The sequence below is a fragment of the Pagrus major genome, chromosome 6, assembly GCF_040436345.1.
Source record: "Pagrus major chromosome 6, Pma_NU_1.0".
Lineage (NCBI taxonomy): Eukaryota > Metazoa > Chordata > Actinopteri > Spariformes > Sparidae > Pagrus > Pagrus major.
This window is the reverse complement of record NC_133220.1, coordinates 13572207-13598593: the sequence shown is the minus strand read 5'-3', so window position 1 is coordinate 13598593 and position 26387 is coordinate 13572207. Positions and strand designations below refer to the sequence as shown.

Here is a 26387-nt window from a genome sequence, read left to right as displayed (position 1 = left end):
TTACATCAAAAGAATTAATTTTTGTCTCACAATGGCCCATCTGCCTGAGATGGAAATGATGTGAGGAACGACAGATAAAAATAAATGGCAGGTAAAATGGAAACACACGTCCAAATGCCACACATGAAAAACACAACCAATCCCATGACACAGCAACAAAGTCCAGCAACAAATCATTTGCAAGCAAAAAAAAAGCAGCAGAAGCCCAACATAGCAGTTTTTTGGTTTTATGGTCTTTGTTATTAGCGTTAATAGGTAATAAACCCCTTATAAGCCCCTATATTGCATAATGTTCATAGGTATCGTATAAGTTTTAATAAAAGCACCATAAATACATTTATCCTTAGATAATAAAACATTTATAAGGAACTTAACAGGCAAAAAGTAATTCTAATAAGTGCATAATAAAGGATTAATTAACCTCATTAATGCATTAGTTTAGATCTGGTAGCTGCAAAAAGTATAGTGAATCATTAAAAAGTGCATAGCTAACTGTAAATAAACAATTATAAGAAGCTCATAAGGCCTTAATTAATTATTATTCTTAAGTGTCTATAAACTGTTAGCAAGTTTCTTGTGTCAAGTGCTGATAAAGGCCTTACAATCTACAAATATAAATGTTCATGATGCTCTTACATTCTTATAAACACATAATAATGCTTATAAACATCTTACAGGGATGTATAGGGGCCGTATTACCTACTAACTAACATTTTATTACAAGCACCTTTATATAACTTTTTTGCTTTATTTCATTTGTATATTCAATCATGTCTCTTAAAATTACAGCCAAGAAACAAAGTTAAAAAATAAAAGATGATTTAAGATTTGAATGCTTTGAATGATTTTTTTTTGCAGAGACACAAAACTATGTCAACTGAAACACATCCCTGATCCCTGACCACAGAGTCAGCAGCAGGTCAGAGCGAGGCTGACGCCTCAGATTACCCAGCAGACAGTGTGTAAACTGGAGGATTTAGAGCACTCTTACTGTACACCTCTTAAGCTTCTTGTTTATCTTTGCTTGGGCAGACTAAGGTTTCTTGTAGCGAAAGCCTGATCTGCTACAGAGGCCTTTAAAGTAAATTCAAATTGTATATTCAGCGGTGCCTGTATTTTAATCATGTCACGTACCAAGAGGAGATATACTTCAATCAGGACATGAGGTCAGAATCAGTTCAATGAACTCGGTAGATTCAATCTTATTACAAAGAGGAAAACCAAGAGTGATTAAGATGTCCTTTGGCAAACCAAAGATGACCAAACAGATAATCAGCATCCTTGTTACCATTTCGAGAGACAATCCTGTCAAGTGTTGTGACGTGTTGGTGATTGTCAGTTCCCATTTGCACCCTTTATTTCCATGTTTCATTCATGTGGAAACAGGAGCTGCATTCTTTTTTAATATAAGACGCTGTAACAATTTCAAAGCTGAAGACCTAATGGGACTGCTGGCAATCATTTCACACAGCTCTGGCGAGGGCAAAGCAGCCACATTGCCAGGCAAAAAGTTACTTTCCTTGCATAATGGTTCGATGCAGAGCAGGAGAGCCAATGAAAGGAGATTAAAAAGGTGTCCTGATGAGTTTTCTAGTAAACAAGCAACAGCTTCGGTACGTTATTCAGTGTTTATCTCACTTGCTAAAGCGTGTGCCCCATGTACAAAAGGCTGAGTCCTTAGCAGTGGCACGGATTCAATTCCAACTTGTGTCCCTTCGCTGCATGTCGTCGCCTCTCTCTCTCCACCAGTCCTGTCATAATCTCAAGCTGTCCTGTCGAATAATAAGGGCGCAATAAGACCCCAAATCTATATTTGAATAAAAACTTTAGGTTCTATTTTACATGAGGCTGACACAAAAAGTGTCATTGCCACTTTCTAACAAACACAGTTGTCTTTTTCACGACCAGCACCTACACTGTGTAAGAAGGAAAATGTACTTCTTTTGCCAATCTCTGTGCTGACTTTGTGCCCAGATTACCAACGATGAACTAGCAAAAAGAAGTGCACGTCAGACAACGCGGCATGGATTGTTTAATAGGGACCCATTGAATGAGTTGAGAACTACAACAATCATTTTGTTTGGTTCATTGTAGAGCAGCAACATTAGTAGATCATTAAATCGATGGGTCTATCAAAAGAAAACTAATCACCGACTATTTTGATAATCGACTGATCGTTTTATACATTTTTCAAACAAAAATATCAAACATTTGCCGATCAAGCTTCTTAAATGTGAGGATTTATTGTGTTTTGGACTGTAAGAGTCACTTTGAAGACGTCACATCCGCTCTGGGAAATTGTGGTGAGCATTTGTCACAATTTTGACATTTTACAGATTTAATGTTTAACTAAATTATTGATTAATGGTAAAAAAAAATAAATAAATAAAAAAATCAGCAGTTCTATCAATAATGAAAATAATTGTTAGCTGCAGCCCTAATTGACTGATCTATCGATTATTTTCTTGATGATTCGTTTTGGTCCGGGAAATGGTGACTTCTTTTGTCTAACACAGAAGACTAAAATATTGACATCTTAGAAGCTGGAACCAGAGAATTAAAAAACTACAAATGGTGGATTCTTTATGGTAGTAGCTGCCATTTATTGTTCTGCCCATCCAGTTATTATTACAGCTCAAAATGAATTTCCGTCCACATAAAACATTCTCATATCATGCATTGTTTACATTCATGTACTTTCCTCCTTCATTTCCTTTGCAGGCACATTTCTGCAGGTCTTCGATCACTGTAATAGCATGAAACCAGCGGCAGGAATATGAATTATGCTTCCTAGAGCTAGCGGAGGTCACAACCCCACAGGGTACCTTTAATATCTTACATTATCTTGTCTCACGGGCCACATGCCATCTCTTGCATAATCTTTTTAACACAAAAGCATTATGTGGTCAAAGTCTTTTTCCATATGCAGCAGGAGACCTATGTGTGAACTACTGAACTATATTGAACTTCTAATTTTCCCTGATAACTTAAGCAGAACTGATGCAGGTTCCCTGTGTGTAAGTAGCTTAAGTCTTCTCATCTAGACACAGTCATCTGTATTCCTGTCTTACAGTCCATTAGCCTAACTCCGAGGGAACATAACTCACCCCTTCTCACCAACAGGCACTGTGCAGTAAAGATTCATATCCTGCCATGTCCAAAAAATAGTCTGATTATTCCTCTGTCGTCTGTAGCCTCCATTTGCGAGTAATCTCCGTTAGTGTGCGACTGTTTCTTTCATTCCTTGAGATGCTTTTTTCTCAAAAAAAAAACACCTGCCCACCATGAGCCTATTGCTTCCAGTTACATCAGCAGAACAGCGTGCAGGTCTGAGATGGCAGCGAAGCGACCACATTTTACAGCTTTAAAAAGAAAGAGATCCAGGGCCTCCAGTCGGGCTCCCAATACCCACACTGATCCCTTGACTGTAAGGCAATTTGGAATTGGATAAATGTCTGTATTGGTTGTTTTCTGCAGTTTTTCTCTGGAATATGGCTTTACAAAAGGCCTCAACCTCTGTGCAGCAAAAATCTGGCCAACAATCTCAATCTCTGCACAACAGCAGCAGCCTGTGTTTAGGGCCTGTTGTCCTGTCCCGCTTCTGGGTGGGGTTATTCGTCCATCTGCTCCACGCTGACATGAGCGATTCATGTTTATTTTAGACCAATCTGTCTGTTTATTTTGAAAAGGGTTTGACCACAGCACGCCCTGGCCTCCAGGTTCTAACTACTCCCCTGCTGCAGTCATCCGGTTCTCTTTATCTCCAGGCCAATTTGGGACTAACCTCTATTTTTATGTCTTTCACTCTCTTCTCAATTGTTCCTCCTACTCTTTTTTCCATCGCTTGCGTCTCTCTCGCTCTCCCTGTCTAGAGCACCGTCCCACTGTTGAGTCATTTCGCTGCCTAATGATGGTTTGAGTCCCGGGCTAAGACCCAGCCAGAGTAAACAAGGCTTAGACTCAGCCAGCCTGCAGTAAGTGTCACTTCTAATCCACTACTAAACCAAGATGGGTGCGCAGTGAGCCTGAACTGTCCCAGTAACTGCAGGCGGGGGCAGAGTAAGAGTCATACATGCTGATTCCTCATTTTTCTACACTACAAAACAAAGATCTGTCTGGATTTGTTCGTTTCAGAAAAGCAAAAGGCAGAGAAAAGAGGCGCAGCTGATCTCTACAATCTGCTCTTCCTGCTGGACAGTATGGTGATTTTCAGTGAGTGTAGGTTGAGTGAGCTTATGTGTCACCCAAGGTTCAGTTCACATAAAAAAGTAAGGTCAAAGCAAAAATAGCCTTCTGAAACTCACTATGTACATTCAGGTTCACACATTTCTGATCTGATCCTGAGTTTGAGTCTAGGACAGTAAAATATAACACTTCATGAAACTGTGCACCTGAATGTGGTCAGAGATCAGTTCCTGTTAAGTTTCCTGATAGTCAGGGTGCAAAGAGAATGCAATTCGTACTTGCAATGGAAACAATCCTGTGCATATGTCACGATAACATTATTTATAGCACCGTTTGCTTCACTGAGTGAACACAGAGAATAATATACAAGCCAATCTTTATGCCACATAATATTATCTTCCAAGTAGGGGACTGAAGGCGGTACTTTTCCTCAGGGCTGCACAACATATCTTCTCAGCATCAACCTCGTAATGTGTGAATGCACAATAGTCACGTGCAATGTCAAATAAGGCCACTTAACTCAAACATGTCCTGCTATGGCTTATTTGGAAAACTCTCACAATTCTCAGTGACATGCAGGCTCTGCATACACAGCTAACCACCAATCCCGACCGCCCTTGATCATTTCATTAAATGATAAAATGCACTCCCCTACAAAAATCAACCCAGTCTTTCTACAATGATTATATCCAAATAGTGCTTTACAAGCTATATGGTGAAAATCCCTGCATATTTTTTCATATCGAAATATATATATCATCGGAAACGAAAAAATCTCAATGTAGTTTTTATCAAAATCGTGCAGCCCTAATGTTTTACCAACTGCAACTGCTTCGGCCAAATCGCTGTGCGACGTCATGGCCAAATGTGGTCCTGGAGACGCCTCGTGTAGCTGGAACTCCAACAGAAGCAGCTTTCAGTAGCTACTTGTTTAGACGGACAGACAGATTTTTCTTGAAACCTTACAGGTGTGTAAAAATTAAGGATTTCAAAGACGGCTGTGGTCTCATGTAATAATGTAGTAATAACTACTGGGGAGTCTCGGGTCGGACGTGAATATGTTGGCAGGCGACATGGCTGGCATGATCCCATCACATGATTTTTAACTTTTTTCCTAAGTCATACTCGCTCCACTAACCCTCTTCATAAACGCACCACAGATTGTGCGTGTTGTGTGTATTTGAAGTAAATAATGGAAACAACATTGAGGTCAAATGAAAAAACATTGGTTCTTAATCGATATTGGTATCCAGAATGTTGCTGGTTTTAGTTATAGAATATGTTTGGAAAAGTTAAATCACAAGTTGGATTTGCATCAAGACAAAGTCACAGATAACCATCGGATAAATATGTCGATTTCCTCTGGATAAAGTGTTTGCAGTAGTTTTTGAATAGTGCTCTTAAAAGCTTTTTTTTCACAATGTTATGACAGCCTTTCTAAAGAAACCAATCACTTGTGTCTTTACACTAAATTCATTTGAAATATGTCAACATGACTTCTATGAAAACCAGATGACTAAAAAATTACTTCCTCAGTGAAGGTAACTAAACCACAGCAGTAAAAAAAAAAAAACGGATCTGTTTTTGTATCAGAGCTGCTGCAATTAAAGCCACAAACTGCTTCCATGTCTGAGCGACTTGTTCCTTCTTTAACTTAATGCTGCAACTGTTGCTGATCAGTTCAGACACATGCGAGGGGGGGGTCATCAGCAGCATCATGTCTAGACTCTAATACACTTGAAACATTTGGTCTCCATCGAGGATTCCTGCAAGTAAGCTTATTTAAACAGATACAGCTGTTTACACTTTGGAGGAATCCCGCACTTGAGAAATCAGAGCTGAAGAGCATCGCTTCTCACAAGTTTATAAAAACCTAAATGGGCAAAACATTAGTGGTTAACAGACCGGGGTATGTGTGTGAGCAGGAATGTTCGTGTGTCTGTGTGTATTCAGGGTTTTTCACACAGAGACGCTGAAAAAAGGGCAAAAAAAAATGACACTTGCAGACACATCTTCGCTCTCACTTGCACAAACACAAGGAAGGATAGAAGGAACAAGACTGAGGGCAAAAACCACAGAATACACACACACTCACACTCACACGCTCATACACACACACACATCCCCTTAACTGAAGCCTTGGCACGACCAGGCACAACCAAGCACCAGAGTGTGCGGACCAATGGGAGCAGAGCACAGACAGAGACGGAAGACAGAGCAAACCAGACATTAAAGGCCCCATCTCACACAGCGGAGGGAGAATTCATAAAAACAGCCTTCAAAAAGCACACACACACATACACACACACACACACACACACACGGACTATTTCAAAACACTTTCAATGTTGGCTGAATTTTGCCTTTGAAGTTCAACAGCTGTGTTCGTCTAATCTAAGAGGCATTTTGTTCATCAGGAGAGCAGAATGAAAAGCATGACTCTTCATACACGGACAGCAGTTTTTAGAAATCTGTTTATTATAGACTGCACGAAGAATAGCTGGAAAACGATGCTTTACATGCACTAAAAGGAACCAAAATCAAAGAATCACATATATGAGTAACCATGTGCTGGTTTCAAACTAAACCGGAGAGGCTCGCTGTGCTTTCCACAACAATGCGAGGAAAAAACCTTTACAATGCCCCCCTCGGTCAAACGCCTTCCTGAACACAGAGTGCAGGCCACAAACTCTATGAGCTCACTTCCTGTTCTCAACACTTCACTGGCTCTGATTGGTGTGTCTGCTTCTAAAGCTGCAGTCTGCATGAGATGTTTGGCTTTAATACAGAAACATGCAATGAGCTACAAATACAGCACATCACAGAAAAGGACATGACATGCATGTAGGCTGACTAGGACACTAACAGGGTTTCAAGGATCATATGATTGTAAGTGTCCGGTCACTCCAGAGAGTGGTATAGTAAAATTCATACATGCATCCTCACATGCATCCTCACATGCATCCTCACACAGGACAAAGTGCAGGAAGCTTGCTGATGTAGTGACAACTTGAAACTTGTGCAGTGGCTACTACTGATTGCAGGGGCAGATAAAACTTGCTATCACAGTAAATGTAATTTTATATCATAATATTAGTAAATACACTATACTGTAATGTGGAACATTTTCTCTAAAATCAATTGAGGAACCATTTTATTGATAAAATAACGGGGCAGGATAGTTACTTGCAACATTACCCTCTATGGCTGAACACAAACACTTCAAGCGATGCATAGAAAACATAAAATATTGTGTAAATTATGGAGAGAACGATTGCCGGGGCCGATATTCATGCAGGATCTTTCTTCTGGCTGCGGTGAGCACTGTGTGCCCACAACACTATCTGATTGGTTACATTTCACAAGCAATAGCCTATCAGCACTGAATAATCTGAATCTGTAAAGTAACTAGTAACTTCATTTATGAAATACATGTAGTGAAGTGAAGTATGAAGTAGTAGAAAATGGAAATACTCAAGTAAAGTACCTGAAATTTGTACCTAAGAACAGTACTTGAGTAAACTGTACTTAGTTATAATTCATCACTGCTTATTCTAAATTTTGAACCTTCTGCAAAGGTCCTTGATTACTAATAATCGGTATCCGTACAAGAAACACGAAACTGTGTGCTAGAGTCAGAGAACTAAGTCCTCAATTGCTTGTTTATCCTATTATGATAAACTCATGACTTAATAAATTAATCTGTTCTGGCTAGTTTTGCTATCATGGCAGCCTGATGGGAAGAGTTGGACTGAGTTATAGACGGGGTGTGTCATGAGAGTTGTTTTACAGTATGCCTTGATTAGGGCTAAAGCTAACAATAACTTTCACCATCAGTTATTCATTTGGCACATAAATGTCAAGAAATACTGAAAATGCAGTAAAAATGCATACTCTGGAAAGCAAAGCTGACATTTGCAGATGTCTTGTCCAAGTAGTCCAAAATACAAAGATATTCAGTTTACTCTCATATAAACTGAGAAAGGTACAACATTTTCACAAATGATTAGCTGCCATTATCGTTTCAATAGTTGTCAGTTAACTTTGAGACCAATCGTTCCAGATCTAGATGTTATATTGGGAACTGGGTGGTTACATGTCAGGTTTTGGAGTTAACAATTGGTCAGCAGCACAAGATTTTACATTCAAATCCACCAAAGCTGAACTCAGCAAATCCGCAAATCACTTCTGTTACACTGAACCAAAGCAGATTAATCAACTTTACATTTCTATACATTTCAGATTAGAAATGCTAGTGTGACCGAGCCCTGAGAAATACGAGGACTGGTTTTAATTGATCAGTGACCATTTACAAAATTAAGCTCCACACAAACAAAATGGACACACATGCACGGTGCTAATCAATTTGGATGCCAGGGCGCTAAAGCTCCTCTCTACAGAACAATGATGTTTGTGGTTTTATCCTCTCAGCGAGGGGTCACCCAAAGGGTTCAGATATCCCAGCATCCATCAGCAGGGGATCCACCATTATGTCCACTGATCACTTAAGTGTTTACACAGCCGGTAAACACCACTTCAGGGAGGATCTGAAGAATAATTTACATGCACACTGGATCTGCACTAGAACCTGTCGGGTCGGTGTAAACGACTACCATACGTTACACTTCACGTCAGTAGAAACAGATGAATTTGTCCTGATTCTCAACAGGTGTGTATTTGTAAGAAACTTGATTACAAAAGGGTCCAGAAATGGGGCAGGGATCCTTAAGTACCCTTGATAGCTGCCCTGAGATTTGCCCGTCTCAGTTTTAAGACCACAGATTAGCAGGCTGCGCCCGGTTGCTATCTGTAATCAGAACGCTGATCTTGTATAATCGCTTTTCGATAGCAAGCAAGCGCACTGGCTTCAGGCGCGGCTCAGAGAAGACATCTTAAGCAGCAGGAGGTCAAGGAACAGATTTACAATTCAAACATGAGAACATGACTTCCTGTGAAGACTCTAAAAAGAATTTTTTTAAGCAAAAACAACTTATGTGGAGGTTGTGCGTCTGTGTTGACTTGCTTTGATGTCAGTCACAGACTCCACTCCAAGTCATATTTAAGGATAAACTGAAGCCGGTTCCTTTCCGTTTGCCTCCTGGGCTGCTTCTGTTTCAATATTTTATGAGCCACAGCCAAATCAGTGTGTCAGAATAATTAGCCATCAGTTAGGGTACACAACTGCGGAGAATATATTCTGGAGGCGGCTCATCAGTGAAGAGGGAGTACTGGAGGAGAGCAGCGGTCCTCCTCAGAGATCAGAAACGGCTCACTCAGATACTCAGAGGAATCTAATTTTGCTATTACACTGTGCAGTATACAGCCAAATGATGTATTGTCTGAGATACCAGACAGACCTTTTTGATTGTAATGTGGAGGAGTGCACTGCTAATGTGGCCATGAGTGTGTACGCATTAGGTCCAAACACTAATGGCAAGAATGGAAAACATCAGGCACATAATTTCACCAGATATCCAGCTTATATCCATTTAGAGGTATCATTATTCCAGTGATTAGGCTGACGATAGGGCTGCAACCAACAATTATTTTCATAATAGAAAACACTGAAAATGTCAATCAGTTTCTTTAAGTCCAAGTGATATTGTGATAGTGGGTCCAAAGATATTCAGTTAAATATGATTTTTTTTTTTTTAAAACAGAGAAAAGCAGGAAATCTCCATTTTTGAGAGGCTGAAAACTGACCGACTAATCGATTAGTTGACTAATCGTCACAGCTATAGTTGACAAAACGTGAAAGCTGGCTACATACACTCGAACATCATAATTAATGTCACTTCAGGACCATCACTGCAACTGACCCATCACATTTTTGTATTGTTATAGCTAGGGGTACACTGATTATCTGCCCTGATCGACTATTGGGCCGATATTCAGTATTTTCCAGTTATCGACATCAATGATGTTTCTGTCAGATTGCAGATAAAATAAACAAATTTAAAATGTGTTACTTTGGCTCTGATGCATCATCCTTGCACAAAATGTCCTGCCCACAACAATATCTGATTGGCAACACTTCTCAACTAATAGCCTATAAACACTGAGTAATCTGAATTAACAAATAACTAAGTGTATCTAATAGATGTAGTGGAGAGGATGCATAAAGGTTAAATTTGAATTTTTGACACAAAGAGTTTCATTTTACTGCAAATGAAGATCGGCCCCAAATGTGAGTTCTCAGTCTCCTGATTTTTAATAATCGGTATCGGCCCTGAAAATGCCACATGGGTTGACCCCTAGTTCTAGCCTTGCGACACAGAAAAAGACTAGAAAAATACACAGATGGGAGAAGCCATCCTTTCAAACCTTGTGAAAGGGTCCATTTTAACACAAAGCAAGTATATTTGCTCCCTAAACCAACCAAAGTGTAACAGAAAACTGACTGAAAAGAAAATTATAAGTGAACTTGGTGTAACAATAATACGAGAACAGTACAGAAATATGTTCCAGACAGGATACAATCTCTGGTCTCAGGAGTGAGAATCCTTTATTTCAGCGCTTCAGCCATGTCGGCCCTTCAGAAGCGGACTTAATCGCTCTTTCATAAGTTGTTCTGATCCTGGAACATTAATATGATGTTCTGGGAACAACACGAACACGGCACTATCAGATAAACCTTCCTACCACACGTGATGACATAAACCTCCACTACACTCTGCCTCTGTGCACTCTGCTCTGCACCCCATATTACAATGAGCACAGCTCTTACTGCTCATCGTGTGTGGAGAGCCGGGGAGCCCCCATAGCTTAGTGTATCAGACATCAACCATGAAGAGCAACATCCGCTGTTCAAGTCCAGCCAACCTGTGTTGCATCTGTCTCTCTATGTTTCCTGTCACCTCTCTACCGTCTGCGACAAAAGGCATAAAAAATCCCCTTTATATACTCTTCGCAATGTCAGAATATCACTTGTGAATTTCAAATGTCAAAGCTATAAACAGTTACAGCATAGTTCAGCTTTAAGCCTCGTGCATAAACACAAGGTTTACGTAATCACACATTACAGTCTGGATGTTTGTGAAGCAGACCTGCAGGCCGTTTTCAGGCACTCACATCTCTTGTATATTTCTATGCTTGTACTTGTGTGTGTTAGTACAGTAAGTGTGTATGCATGAAGACAGATTGTAGCATCCCTCTGTCTAACTGCCCATTTCTAACCTGAGCTGAGAGCCGGTGCAGATGCTGAAGGGAACAGCAGGAGAAAGCGCTCAAGATGTCTCCGAACATCAAACATTTAAAGGCCAACACAGCCGGGCAGGGATACGGACGGATTTAACAAAGTGTACATGTGACACAAAGTGAGACGGACAAAGCTTTTCAGTCTTTATCAAGTGTGTGTGTTCGTGTGTGTGAACAGGGAGAGCCTGTAAATGGTACAGTTCTGATGTCATCTCAGTACTACGGCTCTCATAGATGTTTAATGTGACCTAGTCTGTGTTGTGGCGCTGACGTGATTGGTTGTCGCAAGAACACAACAACCATTTTGATAATTAAACAGCGAGACTGTTGAGCTGTAAATAAGCGTTAGCTGCAGTCTTCCTACTGGGTGAGAGATAAAGGTGTAATTAATATTCATTGTAGAAAAAGGAAGAGGACAGAGGTCATTTTTTAAACAAAACTGTCAACTATTCTCTGGGTCAAGCTCCAAATGTGACGACGCTGCTTCTTTGCTCATTATAAACTGAATATCTTTGGGTTTTGAACTGCTGGCCAGACAAAACAAGACATCTGAATAAGTTTCCCAGTGTTTTTTCACAATTTTCTGCATTTTATAGACTGCATTATTAATAATCAGCAGAGAAATGGTCTGTTAGTTGCGGTACTTCAAGCTAATTGCTGCTTTCAGCCTCTCAAATGTGAGAATTTGCTGTGTTTGATTTAATATCTTTTGGTTTTGAACTGTTGTAACACATATCTTGGTTTCAGTGTCTCATGTGTGACAATTTGCTTCTTTTATCTGTTTGTAAATTGAATTTTTTACTTCTGGTTGAACAAAACAAGCAAATGTTCACTGTTTTCTAACATTTTATTGACCAAATGATCAACAGATTACGTCTGCAGCCATAACTCACCAGGTGAATCATGTCAATACGTACAAACCTATTTTTGATACTTCACTAAAAGCTATCTAACACAATGTACACACGATCCCTGGTATTTTTGCACAGTTTTCTGCATTTTATAGACTTTATGATTAATAATCATCAGAGAAATTATCTGTCAGTTGCAGTCCTTCAAGCAAATTGCTGCTTCCAGCCTCTCAAATGTGAGGATTTGCTGTTTTGTATCACTGTAACTGAATATCTTTGGGACCATTGGTCAGAGACAAATCAATGATTATAATAATCAATTTCAAACATTCTTGTATTTTGAGTTATGAGACTAAAACAGCACACTGTCCTACGATTCAAGAACAGAGGACTATATAACCAAAATTGTGACCAAAAAAAGTTACATAATGCACCTTTAAGTCCCTTATCAACCAAAAATGTCGAATATTATGGTTCTAACCTCTCGTGTGTGACAATATGCTGTTTTTCTCTGTTTGAAAATTTGAATTTTTTACTTTTGGTTGGACAAAAGAAGCAAATATTCACTGTTTTTCTAACATTTCATAGACCAAATGATCAACACATTATTCCAGGATGAAAATAAACATCTGCAGCCCCAACTCACCAGATGAATCATGTATGTAGCCTACGTGTAGTTGCGCTTAACTAAAAGCTGTCAAACTTGATGTCCACGGGGAAAAGACGAGAACTGGACGTCTGCACCTATTTTCTATTGAAAAGTTAAGAACAAGACGCACATTAACAGCCTCGCCGAGCCCTCCACACTTTCTGTAAAGTGACCTAAAACCTCTTCTGCCTCTCGACAGTGTTTCAAACTGTGTCCAAGTGGCCGAAGTGGCTGCAGCAGAGCGGCTCGTAGCGGATGTAGGGAGAGCCATGTGTGCAACATTACAGCGGTGTAATGGCAACATCCCGGGGAGGATGTTGAAGCCGCTGTGCTGATCTCAAACCGTGTCGCTGCGTTTACGGGCGCCGACAGCGGAAACGACCGTTTTTGTTTTTGTTTTTTTTGAAACACCGGTTTAATTACAGCTTATTGATGCGTTCAGTGACTCCAGAAAGGCGGTAAAGTGAGCGAGCTTACAACTGAGGAAGAAGAGTCGGACATGCCTCTTCTCCTCCTGCCTGCCTGCCTGCCTGCTTTTTCCTCCACTGAGAGAAAAAGCCCCTTCTTCCCCCTCGTTTAGTTTCAACCCCTCCAAACTGGCAACATGTCTAAATTTCTGCACTCACCTCAGTCCGGGTCGAGATGTTCACATGGAGGCGAGAGAAAAGACAAGAGATATCCTGGAGGTTTTAAACTTGTCCCGTTAGTAAAGACACAGCAGGGCTGGAAGAAAAAAGCTTAGTGTGTGTGACTCTGTGTAAATGTGTGTGTGTTTGTGTGTGTGTGTGTGTGTGTGTCTGCAGAGTCCCTCTCTCTCTCTCTCTCTCTCTCCTCGCCAACACCAAGTCACTCCTAGAGGGCGGGGCTGAGAGGGAGGAGGAGACTGGAGCGCACAGTGTGCTGCAGGGGCGCACAAAGTGGGGCCCCCTCCCGGGACCGCCACAAGGGCCCCTGTCACCACCACCACCACCACCCACCTCAAGCAAAAAGATTAAAGTTTTAAAGTTTTTTATTAGATGAAAATGTATTAAGTTTTTATTTAAAGAACCAGTCAAACATCTTGGGGAATGTGCTCAGTTACTTTCTGTGGGAATCTGAAACTTTTCCATCTCTGCCAAGCATGAAAAACTTTATTTTTTGCATTATTGTAAGGTTTTTTTCTGAGTTATTTGCATTTTCTTATGGTTGTTTATAAGACAAATTGAAAGTATGTGTAAAAGGGTGGATCTGAATAGAGATCATTCAAAAGAAAACAACTCAAAATGTCTCAAAATAATTTTTTACACTTGATAAAGTTTTATTTTTTATTGGATGAAAATTTAATTTAAAGAATCAGTTAAACAGTCACTTAAAACTTTATTTTTTGCATTATTTTAAGTTGTTTTTCTGAGTTATTTGCATTTTCACATGTTTTTTTATAAGACAAATTAAGGGTATGTGTAAAAAAAGGTGGATTTAAATGCAGATAACATTGTCAACTCACAATGTCGCAAACATTTTTTTTATACTTGGTAGAGGTGTAAAAGTTGTCAGATCAATCAACACACATATTCCGCAATATCGCCACAATAAAGGCTCGCCCTTATGCCTCCTTTGTGTTTTCACACTGAACCAAGCAGCGCCGTCATAAAGCTGCTCCAGTGTGTCATTTCACACAGCATGCCAGCGTTGTGGAACCAAAAGAAGCGTACACGATGCACAAGATAACACTGAGATCTGTGGGGTTTGTTGACGTGTTTGCACCTGTATCTAAAAATGTTTTTTCTATATAAGTTGCCAGAGACAGTAACTACAACAATTTTCATGTTTTCATAATTTTTTTCCATCCATTAAAACCCTTGACTAACTAGCACCACCAGCTGTTTATCTTGACGCACCAACACCTAATATTCACATAATGGTAGTGGAAGGAAACTTGCAGTCATTCAGATTTCCTTTTGGGTTCAATTTTGCATTACACTTGCATGGAGCTCCAAATCAGAAGATCAATACCACTCTCATCTCTTTCATTAGTTGTGGAGCAAGAGCTAGCAGGCTATTATCTTGAATAAGCATAAAGACTGGAGGCAACCTGGCTGGTTCAAAACTACACCTACATGCGCATCTAAAATCTCACTACATAGCAGTGTCTCTCATTTAATAATCAGTGTAGACATGTAAAAATGACAATAAATAGTTTAAGAGGTTTTCTTTTCTGTTCTGTTTTGTTTTATTGCCTAATTTTCGTTTGTTGGCTGTTTCCCCCTGGTTCTATTCTTTAAGCTAAGCTAATAAGCTGAATGTCGAACTATTCTATTTTTGTGATTACATTTTTAATGGATTTTATTTTCCGTCTTTTATTCCAGATAGTTAGCTTTCCAATGTAGAGGTCGTCATGGGTCCAAATCTTGTCAGGCCCATGGAAAACCTAAATGAAGCAGACATGGGTAAACAGCAGTGTTTACAGAAGACCTGAGCGTAATTAGACCCCAACTAAAACGTATTACAAAAATATTAGGAGCTGCTGGCAAATTATAAATGTCAACATACTTTGCTGATGAAGCTTAATCTAATTTTGATTACTTAAAAAGTTTAGGGCGCAGAGAGAATGATTTATTTATCTACAATGAAAATAGGTTTCCACGAGCCACAGTTAATCGTTCAATAACTCTTGTTTACATAATGTTCCAAACAGTCGTCCTGATAAAAACAATATTTTTCCACAAACTTTCTATTTAATTTATTATTTAGCAGCATTTTTACTTGTCTTAATGCTCCTGAGGTGGCAGAAATACACTGAGGCTGAAAATAAAATTAGTGAATTTGCCTCTCTAGTGAGACACCCCCCCGGATTTACTCCTTTTTTTCTTTGGTATCTTTTGTTTTCTGCCTACTTGTGTCTGCTTGCCTTTATATTATCTTCTCCTTCTTGTCTTTACTCCCATGTCTCCTGTCTATCTGTGGTCATACCTCGAGCAATCACATGAAGCGAGTCTTTATCTTGATTTTATGGCACAGATCTGCCTCTCGGTACAAGAGAGTGGCGCTCTTCTCTAGAAAATTCATGAAATGCATGAAAAACGCCCTGGATTACTTGACTGTTTGCTTATGCATTTTTATATTTGTTGAAAAGTGATTTATTTACGCTGCACTCGAAACATTTGAGATGAAATTATTAAGATAAGATTCAAATGTGTGTTTTATTTGTTCTGTGCTCATGTGGGTATTCACAGTGGCATACTTTTCAGGCTGTGCTAAAAAGACAAGTTTGCAATAAAAGCAAAATAATGCACAAAATAAGAATAAATCATCAGAATTTAAAACCAATATATATTTAAAATACACACTGTGCTCCTAGAAATTACATTTATACTCATTTGCAATGTAATGTAGTGTAATGCCACCGGAGCAGTTTGCCAGACCAGATCATAATCATGATCCCTCCTGGATTCTTTCCACAACACCAAAGAAGAAAGTCTTTAGGAGTCCCAGAGAGACTCTGAATTTCTAAAGCTGTCTGAGGTGGTAAAGACACACCCCTCACCCCTCACTTTTCTTTTCTCTTTTAAATTATTAATCATTCAATGATTCACTTACTAGTATTGTCCAGTGAAGAGTAACAGTCTCCTGTGTAGGTTCACGGTGATTCCCAGGACAATTTCTTAGCAATGTTGAGCATTAAACGAGAACTACTATGCTTTCTTTTTCCTTTCCTTCAGTGTTTTGGGTCTAATGCATGTAAAAGATCTTGAAAATTAAAGAGGTCAACAGAAGCTGCTCTCTCCCACAGAATACACTGCTCCTTTTAAGCCTGGTCAATAGTCTCGTCTTTAATTACGTGACTTCATGACATCAGACTATTTCGTACACTTGCATAATTTACGCCTAACGGCTAGTTTGGCATGTACGATTTAATTGAGCACAGCTGCTCTGTTAATGTTGGCAATGATGACTCAGGCATGTGCGAGCGGACCAATAAGAACAGGCTGGTTGTTCAGGAGGCGGGCCTTAAAGAGACTAAGCAAACCTATTTTAATAGTAACCCAAAAAAGAATTATGAACCTGAAAATGAGCATATGTCTCCTTTAAGATGCTTCAAGGCACTTTAGGTCGGAACAAAATATGAAGATCAAGCTTGACAGGTGAGAAAGTCAAACTGCAAAACCCATAATAAATGGGCCTCATTGGAAAAAAACAATGACTGGTGAACTTCTTATTGATGTGTTTGCGCCTCAAGATGTACGAAATATAATTTTAACCAAACTTTGCAAACAAGCAAGTATGCACATATTGACAAAGGCACATGGATCCTACAGGGAGATCAAACTTTCGAGCATCAGACCACTCTGTGATCTGAGAATGTGGGTCAGCAGTAATGCTTGATGGAGTAAGTATTTGTTCATACACTCCCCTTTCTTCTGTTAACCCTAATCTTCCTGGTCCCAAGGCAGCTGTAAATGGCAGGCGGGCTTAAGACTTTACCCTTTACATATTTCATGGATTTGCACTTGCCCCACTTCTCTCAAGGAGCAGAGAAGGGTGGCTGTTTTGCTGGGAGTGGCACCGCTAAACAAAGTCAGCAAATAATGCCTTAAGAATGAGGATTAGGTTTTTGCAGTGTCCTTGAAGTTGGAGCCACTAAAAAGAGTAGCAGATGTGCATGCTCTTTAAAAATTGTTTATGCACTTGTAGGCATATAAAATGGTACAAACAAAAAGACAGAAGGTGATGTATTGTCTCTAAATATCATAAACTAATTAGAGAATAAAAACAGCTGGAGAGGTTTAGCATACATCCAAAGAGAGAGGAGAGGAGCACGAGCCTTACTCCAGACGATAAGAGTAAGAGTCCAGCAATATGAGTCAACAATATTTTTTTCTTATCTTAGACATTTTTGCTTCCTCTGGTAAAACCCCAAACAGTGTGACTGGCACATCATCTCAGCGTCTCAGTTTAAAAATAGAAGTATAGTATGAATGTAAAGATGGGCATGTCCATGAAAATAAGTCATAATTATGTGATGTGATTATGTGATAAAGGTTATTTTTAGATCAAAAAGTAGAAATTATAATATAAATCATATTTATAAGATAAAAAAAGTTTAAATTAAGAGATAAGTCCAAACTGTGAGATAAAAAGTCATATTGGGAGGTAAAATGCCAAAATTATGAGATAAAAGTCAAAATTATTAAATAAATAGCCAAAATTATGATATAAAAGTCCAAATTCTGAGATAAAAAGTCAAACTTATGAGACAAAAAGCTGAAATTATAAGATAGAAAGCCAAAATGATGAGATAAAAGTCATATATGTGACATAAAAAAATCATAATTGAGATATATAGTAACTTTTGATCCCATAATTTTGACTTTTTTATCTCATAATTTTGACTTACCATGGGGTTTTTTTCATCATGCATCGTTTTTGTTTGAGCTGGCAGAAATTGGCTTCCATAAATATGCCTGATCCAACAGTTTACACTGGATCAATCTGGTGCAGATAGATAAGCAGTCGAATTGAGTGAGTATAGATTGCCAAGAATAAAACAGGAAGATTGGTTCTCTCATGAGTGTCTGTATGCTAAATGTGAAGTATAGTATAAAGAATAATATAAATACTAGAAAGAAACAGTTTGAAAACCCAGGAAGTCACTGCCAAGAAGCAGTCTGGCCCATAACCCCAAGTCAAACCACAAATCAGACTAATTGACAGAATTTTTTTGGGCTTTCGACAGTGCCAGGCTGTTTTTTTCATCCTGTTTTCAGTCTTTAAGCTATGCTACACAAACGATGGACAGACATAAGAGTATTACACTGGTGTGATCTTCTCATCTAAGTCTCAACAAGAAAGAGTTGAACTATTCCCTTAACTTTGTCCAGGAGAAGCTTGAAGTGCTGGCTGTAATGTGCTCGAAAGTGATAAATCTGATCATTAAGCGCAGGATTTGAAAGTGAGTTTAATGTCAGAAGCGTTCCATCATCAGTTTTTATGGTTTAAATAGGCTCAGAAGATGAAGAGACACACTGCTGGTGACTAACGGGACGAGAACACAGACAGAAAGTATCGTGTAAAACTGCAGCAGACCTCCGCCTGAAGACGTGTTTCAGGAAAAGACAATTTCTCTCTGTGTGATGCTATTAAAAACTGCATTATAAATCTGCTCCACAAACACAGCATGTCTTTCTGGCCTGCATTGATCCATCGTCTCCTTTATCTTCTGTCTGTGGTGAGGACTGGATCAGTGCCAAGCAGCTGCCGTGAGCAATGAGTCCATGTTGTCAAGTCCTCCCGTTAAGTTATTAGCAAATCAACAAGAATGGAGTACGCTCTTATTATCAACCCACTTTTTTGCAATCAATTGTATATCAATCAAACGGTTATTCATCACAATGTTATTTAAGTATTCATGTATTGCTCTCTTTTTAAAAAGGCCCTGCAGCTTATATTATTGAACTGAGCCCTGTGGTTAAGAGCGCCGGGCTGTCAATACCATAATGGGCTTTACTCTGAAGATACTTCACTATTGGAGTGGATGTAATTTCTCACCAGATTTGTTGCTTCTGTCCACATTTAAAGCTCTAAAAGCGATTTCTGTTTAAAGTGGATATAGTGTCAGAACATAAAGCTTATTTTTACATACAGCAGAAAGCAATGATGGGATGTAACTAAGTATATCTATTCAAGTACTCTAGCTAAAACTAAACTAAACTAGCTGTTCTCAGAGGTAAATAAGGTCCGAATAACTATGTTTGAAGCTAGAAAGGTGGCAGGGTCCGCCACATATAAACAAAGTAAAACAGTATAAAACGGTGTTGTCCAAAGGTCAATTTGTTTATTCAGTCATGAAAATGAAGAGAGTTTGTTTATTTATTTTATTTAGGCATATAGAATCAGTCAATGAAGGTTTTTATCTTCTGATTAAAATGTATTCCCCAAAACTACATAGTGCACTTTTGATTTAATATGCAGACTCAGCCCCAAAAATCCAGTATCCGTCAGGCTCTTTATACAATATTTATGTCACAGCTATATTTATTTGAAGGTTCAGGTTTTACATACAAAACATGATCAGTTTATAGAAGATGATACATTGTTATCTAACTGTAAAGCAAGGAATCTATGTCTGTCTGTCTGTCTGTGATTCACATGTCTCAAGATCCCTTCATCCGATCTACTTCACACTTGGCAGGTTTGTAGCTGTTTGCACACACACATTCAATATTAAGGAATTAAAATAAAAACAGCAAACACCATTCTATGCAGCAACGGGGGCAGGGATTCAGTGCTCTAGCTGCATGGCTCTGCAGACTGAAGCTCGGCTCACATGTGAGCCATCCCACTTGATCTCACGGGGAAGCAGACTTAAACAAAACTGAGATTAGCATTTACTTGCTATAGCTTTCTGCAGTAACGTGTTGCAGTGAGGAAAAAAAAACAAAAGCAGAAGGTTGAAGGTTGAAGGAGTCTGAATGAGTGGGGAGATGCAGTCAACAAGGGTTTTCTTTCTTCTGGGAGAAGATTTTAATTTTCTGTCAGCAGTAGTATGCTAGCCCACGTTAGCCTCAATGGCTAGAATGTTTATCGTTGCTGTGCAGCACCGTCAGCTGCTCCAGGATTCCTGTCTTATTGGTTGTTGTGGTTCAGCTCAGAAAGTGCCAATGTAATCATACAGTTTTTAAATCGTAAATATCAAACATGTTTGATATTATTGGGCGGCCCCGATGAGTCTGTGAGCAGTTCAGGAGGCTTAAGACTTGATCTGTGAACACTGTCTGTCAATATGTGCACCCTCAGACATCCTTAACCTTGCTACATCTCATTTTACAGCAACAACTTTCCTCTGACCCTCCTGTCTGAGTCCACACATTGTGCTTTTCATTTCTAAGGTGAAGTCATTCGTAACAGACAGAATTGGCCCGTGATCCTCATAACTTCTGATTTCTCTGAGGAAAGTAAAGGCTGTCTAGCGTATAGGGAAGATGTAAAGAGAGGAACACCAAGTGGTTTGTTTGCAAACTTAAAAAATCACATCAATTTTTTTTTAGACATATACAAATACTTGGAATAATAATTTGTGTATGATACTGTCTTCTTTTTGACATTACTCTTGTATAAGTTGCATAATGGAGAATAATTGGCTTCTAAACTAGTTGCAATGTCACAAATAATACTCATATGAACACATATTAAACTGATTTAAGGTGATCACAGAGAAACTGTGAATGTGAAAACGATCTCCTAGCATCAAAGTCTGCACTTGCATCATTCTGCACAATGAAGCTCAAACATCCAACCTTTAAAGTGAGCGTAGTCCTTCAAAGAAGTGCAAGTGGAGAGCACATGAGCAGATATCCATCATAGAGATGCAAATGTGACAGTTGCAAATGTCTTTTAGTTCCTTCCATAGCTAGCAAGTAGGAAGACCTTGCTGGCATTGGAAAATGGAAGCAGTGTCTGTTGCTGAATTGCCTTTAAGGGGACCAGAGAGGGGGTGTATCTCCTGGGGATGGCAGACAGACTGAGAGATTTGAACGAGCAGTGAAAGCAGCAACCTGAGTATGGAGGAAGATGAATGTATACGACTGATTTCTGGTTTCTCTCAACGACTATCTGCAATACCCAGTGAAAGAAATGTGTTTCATTACACTTCAGAATGGCTTTGCAGAATGCATAAAATGTCGATATGTATGAAATAAATCTCCCTTTTCACTTTAACCACACTGCTCTCTTCTGCCCCTGGCTGGCAGACGTTTCACTGCATACATTTTACTGCTAACTGGAAAACTTACATCAGCCATTGACCTAAAAACCTGAACATTCCCTGATGACATTTTTTGCAAAAATACAAATGTGATAGATTTCAATTTGCAAAACTTGTGCTTTGCAAGCAACTGAAAAGATGTCAGCATTACGGCCGACAGAGGGAGAATCCGCAAATATAAGTGTGTTTCCTGGGAGCACTTACTCTGGGTTATTTGCATATTGCTGATTTCTCACTTGAGGAAAGGAATCATGAATTTAGCAGCTGGAACAAAGCCAAATAAGCACAGAAAAGAGCTGAATTTAATTTTGGACAGTTTGTTTTGGTCTTGTATTCTATTATAAAACAATTTAATTAATTTGATTTGATGTCATCCATTAATTTTTCCTGACAGTACAAGTTCTGTTTGCTAGTGACATGTCTGCGCTGCAGGCAGTGGTGTGAGAATTATTCAGATTCTTTCAGATTACAACATGTTTAGTAAAGAATCTTTTTTTTAATTAAAAATGGCAATACAATAATGTGAAAATACTTTATTACAAGTAAATTTCCTTCCCTCAAAATCCTACTTAAGTAATAGTACTAGTAGAAGTATTATCAGCATAACAAACTTATTATTATGAAATTATTAGATTTTGTTATGTTTTAACAATAATGGTCCTATTTGGTAAGTAATAAGATCCTGAGATTCTTTCTAAAATCTCACGAGGGGTAAGTTGTCGCAGAAAGACTACAGCGGAAACAGAGTCATGGCTAACTGATTTTGACTATCTAGATGAGGCAACAACTGTAGCGACTCACTTCGCAAGATTTCAGAGTGAGACTTGTCCTTAAACAAGACCTGTGTTTCATTAACACACCAAAACATGTAAATATAGGGCCCAGGTTTAAAATATCAAAACTCCACTTTACATGGCATACAATTCAAATACATAAGTAAAGTAGAAGTACCTACAAAAAGGGCCTCTGTTGAACTTCTGTCATGCTGCATTTGATGTTCGTGGACTCCGTTTTCAAACTAACGTTAGCTCCTGTTGTTCTTTGTGGCACTTGAGAAGGTTCATAAAGTCACATCCTTTGGACTGTCGCCTAAAAATCCCACTTGTGTCCTTCACAAAGAAATCCACAGTCCAGCAGCATTAAACAGCTTGAACAAATTGTCCACAGGCTTGTTTAAACAACCAAGAGAGTGGTGAAGGTCTCATTTTTCACGTCACGTTACAATCCGCTCACATGTGGCATGTAAGTGATTAAGACATGTAAATTGCTACAAATTGTTACACAGATCCCCTTTAAGTACAGGACTTAAGTAAATACACTGAGTTACTTTCCATCATTGGCTGCAGACAGGATTATTAAGCCTGCCTGAGTCAGATTCTGTCCCTCAGAGTATCGAGCTCCTCTCCATCCTGTCATGGCAGCCAATGCGTCACGCTGACAGGAACAATCACGCAGCTCTGGAGTAAGACCTAAAGGTCTGAGCATTTTTTGGTGGATTTGACAGTAAACCAGATTATACTGTGACTCCTCTTTTGGCAACATCATGTCATTCTCTTTCATCTGAACTGGCAACAATAAAAAGAATTCCTCCTGTGGCCTCTTTCTCTTCTTGGCATTGTGTCTCTGTCGCATGCATTTCGTGCCAGTGACTGTTGAGGGCCTCAAATGTAAATCCACGCACGGATCGTGACTAAAAACTCTCTACACTTCTGGCACTTACTGTATGAAAGTTGTTGCTTCTATTTCAGCATGCACAGAAATGATGCAGCAGCTTTCCAAGTCTTGAAACACCCACTAACAATAACAACAGAGGGGTAATTCACTCTCTGCTGGAGGCATGCAGCAGTCTGACTCTGCAGCAAAGCTTCTCTGGGACTTCAGCTGGGGTTTAAAATGGACTGCAGACACTGACAGAGCAGTTTAAGTGAAGCTTTGAAAACTTTCTTTTAACTCTGACAGTCAACCGAAATGTGAATCATACTTGACAGCAGTTCAACGGATCATAGTATTGCTCAAAAGGAAGGATAAGTGAAAAGAAAGAAAGATCCTGTAATCCTCAACCCTACCAACCAACTCTTTTAAGTTCCCCCAAGCAAGGCAGTCACTCCCAGATACATGGTACAACACTCCTCACTCCCTCTACAGCTACTCCTGCAAGTCATAGATGCACCTTAAAAAATGTTGTGTTCAAAAATCAGCCAGTTTACAGACGAATCTGTTCTCTTTAATCCTCGCCTGAGAGTAAAGAGTGTAAACAGCAGCACTTGAACTGAGTACAGAGAGAAACATTTGATGAAAATCAGCGTGAACACTTAAATCTCTCTGGGATAGATCAAGAGAAACAACTCTATTTGAAATAGATGTCGTTAAAAAGCACTTCATTTACATTTACATGGTGAAAGTTACCGCAGTGTTGGGAATAAGCCTTGAGAGAATTGTTGGTAAATTGTACAATAACGACATGAGGATGAGCAGGTACCTTGTGCAGCTTTGTGTACATAAAGAGCAGGGCTCCCTCTAGTGGTTCAATTAGGACATCACATTTAAAATATTTGAAACACTGCAGACAAATGAAAAGCAAAAAATATTTATGTTGCCATCAGTCTCAAGTGTCTCACACATGTGGGTGTATGCTCTGTGAGACACTTTTCTATTCTGTTAAATACTGCTGAGTGTTTATGTGCTGACTCTGTTGTAGTACCCACATTATGACACAGAGAGGCGCTGGTGTGGTGTTGTACTACAGTCCCTCAACACTTGGACAGCAAAGTGTTGCCTTCTCATACAGTTTCTACTTACCTCAGCAACCGAGTAACAGCCATTACAGGCTGCTGAAGGAGGTGGAACTGCAGCACAGCTTCCAAGTGCACCATGCTGACTGTGCACACTGTGTTAAATGAACATGCAAAACATCAGGGGGCACTTGCACTGTTCAGTGGGTACCCTGTAGCCATTATCATGCCCTGAATTATTAAATCTACTGCATACCGATGACAGAGAAGAACTTGTATGTAGACAAGTTAATTAAGATTTTAGGTTTATAAGCACATGTAGTTGTGCAAAAGGACTGTTGGTTAATATAATTAACAAACTATCAATGCTTTTAGCTACTTAAAATTGTGGATTTTCTCCAGCTATTAGCTTACAGAGAAGAGTTTTAATATGAGTGGGGTGATGGCATAAATATAGAAACTACAAAAATGTAAGAATGATGGTAAATAATAAGATAAAAGATGTGTATCTATGTGTGTATATGTGTCTCGAGGAGGGTTGGGGGGGGGGGGGGGGGGGGGTGTACTACATATGTGCTCCTGTTGTTCTTCTGGTGTGAACAGTATCTCTTAAAATAGTCTTTGTCTGAGGCATTTGTTATTGTCCTGCAGTGGTCACGGTGAGCAATTATTTATGGTGTAATAGGATTTGCATTCAAATTAAATAGAGGTTCTTTGTGTCTGGTGGCATGGTGTTTCTGTATACGTAATACTCCTCACTCAATACATGTCTGTGGAAAAGTCCAATCCATGGGAGTGCCGTGAAAATACATAGAAAATAGATGCTCTAAAACTATGTAGGGTTCATTAAAATGTAATCTTTTGATATGATTGCAGAACATCTGACGAGAAATGAGTTGAAGCATGGAGTTCATTCTGAAATGGGTTGTCCTTCTGATCCCATTTTTGAAATTATTGTAATGTTTCTTTCCATAATTACTTAATTTCTCATGCTCTTTTTTCCTGCCTTTTGTTCGCTCTTTCGCGTCATCTGATTCCCTCATCGAACGTCATCACAACTCGTGCTGCTGAGCCCACCACTGTTGCTTTGTTGCCCAGTTGAAATCAGGGTTAATCCCGGAGCAGGATATTACCGTTAATGAAAGGAGAGGTGGTTAAATATAGCCAGTGGATTTTAGACCTGCTTGAATAGGGTCTATTCTCTGGGAATTTATGTAATCACACCACTCATGTTAAAACTCTTCTTTGTAAACTAACAGCAGGAAAAAAAATCCACAATTTCAAGTACATAAATGCTCTGGTAGGCTCTAAATGCCCTCAAAATTAACCTTTACTGTCAGTACAAAGGGGCAGAGATGAATAATAGTTGTGATAATTTGAGTTTTCTTTGTGTTTTGAGCAAGAATAGTGTCATTTTCCTGCCAGACCTGTCTGAATAACCAGAAATGTTATAACATGTTATTCAGAAAAGACACAATTTGGCTTCTTACTACTTAATTATGTGCAATATTAATGTGTGACACGCAGCAAGACTACATGTGATAAAATGCGGCAACAGAAACAAAACATTCCCAGCAGAATCCACTCGACCATACGACCAGTTTCACGTGCTGCTGTGACATGAGCCAGAGTGAGGTGGACAGCAGGTGTCTGGCACTTTTCCCAGGTCTAGTAAAGCAGCTGAGGGCCTTAAGGAACTTACAAATCCAGCTTAATGCACACATGTCAGTATATGTAAGCCAATTTGAGTCAAACCTGAGCAACAACATTTTTTTCTGATCAGTGTAAACAAGCCTTTGTTTCATCGGCAAGAGTTCACAAGCGTGAAATGACTCAGTGGAGGCCGTGCTAAAAGAAGCCGACCTGATCATTACCTCAGATAGGGTTGCTCTCTCTTCAGGTAGAGTTTCAATCCGTCGTTTGTCATGCTTGTCATTAGGTCACCCGTGCATACACATAGATCCTCCCACGTGCAGGTGCAATTATGCATGCATGTGCCAAATAAATGTAAACACGCACATGTAAACTCATAA

General features: G+C 39.3%; 1 protein-coding gene across 1 annotated transcript in view; it reads right to left on the bottom strand.

The window, feature by feature from the left end:
- ppp1r16b (protein phosphatase 1, regulatory subunit 16B) overlaps positions 1-13659 on the bottom strand; it is a 100924-nt gene extending 87265 nt beyond the window's left edge. Inside the window, exon 1 of the mRNA XM_073469178.1 lies at positions 13509-13659. The gene's annotated coding sequence lies outside the window, so the exon portion shown is untranslated. The remainder of the gene's footprint in view (positions 1-13508) is intronic.
- Positions 13660-26387: the final 12728 nt, after the last annotated feature.